A 3179-nucleotide genomic window follows, 5' to 3' on the forward strand; every position below is an offset into this window, starting at 1 on the left:
GGGTGTGGGTGTCTGTATCTGTCTGCTGACTCTCACTCTGAACAGATCGTTTGTGATAAATCTATAAGGCTGTGGTATAGTTGAGCCTTGCCAAACATGCACTAAGCCCTGGATTTGATATCCAGGATCACATTAACTAGGTGTGGTAGCACATGCCTGAAATACCAGAACCTTGGATGTAGCATCAGGAAAACCTAAAGTTTAAGATCACTGTTGCCTACATAGTGAGTTTGAAAGAAGACCCTGAGATGCAAGAGAGTGTATAAAGAGAATTAAACTGCACAGATAAACATAAAACCTCTCTATTCATTGTCTACATTTTTACCAAAATGGCTGAACTTTGTAGATGTGCACACAAAACTTTGTACACATAAAATGAGGCTATAATACTATTTGCAAAAAGAGAAGTATGACAGCAAATTTAAACTTTAATGAATAATTGAACAAAAGAATATAATAACAAAGTTAGCTACAATCTGGGATAAATTTTTGGCATCAAGATGTTTAAGGTCATAATTAATTGTTTCAGAGTAGTTGAGCATCATCAAGAAGAAAGAAGGAAGAAGAAGAGGAAGAGAAAGAGGATGAGGATGAAGAAGGAGAGGGAGAGGGAGGGGGAGGGGGAGAGGGAGGAGGAGAGGGAGGGGGAGGAGGAGGAGGAGGAGAAGAAGAAGAGGAGGAGGAGGAGGAGGAGGAGGAGGAGGAGGAGGAGAAGTGAAGAAGAAGAAGAAGAAGAAGAAGAAGAAGAAGAAGAAGAAGAAGAGTGAGTAAGTAAAATGAGTAAGTACAGAGTTGTGAAAACTTACAAACTTACAACTGCCTTCTTCAGGGTTCAAAAACTGTTTTCTAAAGATATTGAAATGTTTTTACAGTCTGGTCCTCCGCTTCTCCGGGATTCCTCGTGCGTTCCACTGTCAGCATGGCGCATTACAACTTCAAGGAGATTAAGGTGGTGCCATCTGCCAAGGACTTTATTGACCTGACATTATCCAAGACTCAACAAAAGACTCCAACAGTTATTCATAAATATTATCAAATTCATCAACTTCGACATTTTTATATGAGAAAAGTCAAATTTACTCAGCAGAATTACCATGACAGACTGTCACAGATTCTGTCAGATTTCCCCAAGTTGGATGATATCCATCCATTTTACGATGACCTGATGAATATTCTCTATGACAAGGACCACTACAAGTTGGCTCTAGGTCAAATAAATATTGCTGAAAACTTGGTGGACAATGTTGGTAAAGATGATGTGTGACTTATGAAATATGGTGATTCTCTGTACTGATGCAAGCAGCTGAAGCATGCTGCCCTTGGACGAATGTGTACTATCATCAAGAGACAGAGGCAGAGTTTGGAGTATTTGGAACAAGTATGGTCAACATTTATCCCACTTGCCAACCACTGATCTAAATACAAGGACTTTCCTTTTGTATGGGTATCCAAATGTCGGGAAATCCAGCTTCATCAATAGGGTGACAAGAGCAGATGTGGATGTTCAGGCCTATGCATTTACCACCAAATCTCTGTTTGTTGGGCACATGGATTATAAGTATCTGCGCTGGTAGGTTGTAGATACCCCAGGGATTTTGGATCATCCTTTGGAGGATCAGAACACCATTGAGATGCAGGCCATCACAGCCCTGGCCCACCTCCGAGCTGCAGTTCTGTATGTGATGGATTTGTCTGAGCAGAGTGGACATGGGTTGAAGGAGCAGTTTGAACTCTTCCAGATTATCAGACCTCTGTTTATCAACAAGCCTCTCATTGTTGTAGCAAACAAATCTGATGTGAAAAGAATAGCTGAACTTTCTGAAGAAGATCAGAAAATATTTCTAGACTTGCAGGCTGAAGGATTTCCTGTCATCGAGACCAGTACCCTGACTGAGGAAGGTGTCATTCAAGCTAAAGCAGAGGCTTGAGATAGGCTTTTGGCTCATCGAGTAGAAACGAAAATGAAAGGAAAGAAACTGAATGAGGTTCTGAACAGATGGCACTTAGCCATGCCAAACAAGAGAGATGATAAGGAGAGACCCCCTTTCATCCCAGGAGTGATAGCTCGAAAGAAGAGGATGAAGATTGTAGAACCTAAGAAGAAGAGGGAACGAGATCTTGAGCTGGAAATGGGAGATGACTATATTTTGGATCTTCAGAAATACTGGGACTTAATGAATTCATCTGAGAAATATAAGATACCAGAGGTTTGGGAAGGCCACAGTGTTGCTGACTATCTTGATCCTGCTATCATGAAGAAATTGGAAGAGTTGGAAAAGGAAGAAGAGCTAAGAACAGCTGCTGGGGAGTATGACAGTGACTCTGAGAGTGAAGATGAGGAAATGGTGGAAATCCAACAGCTGGCGAAACAAATTCAAGAAAAGAAGAAGTTGAAAATTCTACAATCCAAAGAGAAAAGAATACACAGGGACCCAGGATGCCCCGAACTGCTAAGAAGGTTCAATGGGCAGACTTAGAGAATGAGATGCATAAATCTTGGTGTGGACATGGATGATAAAGACAATGCCCACTATGCAGTCCAGGCAAGAAGATCTCGAAGTGTCACTAGGAAAAGAAAACGAGAAGAATCTGTTCCACCCTCTTCCATAGCCCAAAGTCAGAGTCGGAGTTGCTCTAAAACTCCACGCGATGTTTCTGGTCTTCGGGATGTCAAGATGGTGAAGAAAGCCAAGACTGTGATGAAGAAAGCTCAGAAGAAGATGAATCGCTTGGGGAAGAAAGGGGAAGCAGATAGACATGTGTTTGATATGAAGCCCAAGCACTTACTCTCTGGGAAGAGGAAAGCTGGCAAAAAGGACAGGAGATAGTGTCCTCTTCAGTTGGAATAGTTTAATTAGACTCTTAATGTGTGTGCTATAGTGTGTTTTATAGAATTTGGAATCACCATCTGTTAACCAAAAGAAACAATGGAAATGACTTTTAAATCCTTGTTGCCTTGCTGAAAACTGGTAAAGCCGACTAAGCGTGCAGCGAGCAGCGCTGTGGTTGCTGAGCAGTTTGGATGTTTATGTACAGAACAATCTGTACTTGAGACACGCTTCTTTCAAAGCTGCGGGACTTATTTTTCAGAAAAGATTTATTGGTGTAAGGAGGCTGCTTTGGTTGGGGGAAAACTGTTTTGTAGTGGGACTTTGTCACCCACAGTACCTATTTTTGTT

At 41.6% G+C, this 3179-nt stretch overlaps 1 pseudogene; it reads left to right on the forward strand.

Annotated features, from left to right (window-relative positions):
* The first annotated feature begins 919 nt into the window (after positions 1–919).
* On the forward strand, positions 920–2828 carry LOC114632908 (annotated as a pseudogene).
* Positions 2829–3179: the final 351 nt, after the last annotated feature.

This window comes from Grammomys surdaster, unplaced genomic scaffold (genome assembly GCF_004785775.1).
Source record: "Grammomys surdaster isolate TR1022 unplaced genomic scaffold, NIH_TR_1.0 98, whole genome shotgun sequence".
Lineage (NCBI taxonomy): Eukaryota > Metazoa > Chordata > Mammalia > Rodentia > Muridae > Grammomys > Grammomys surdaster.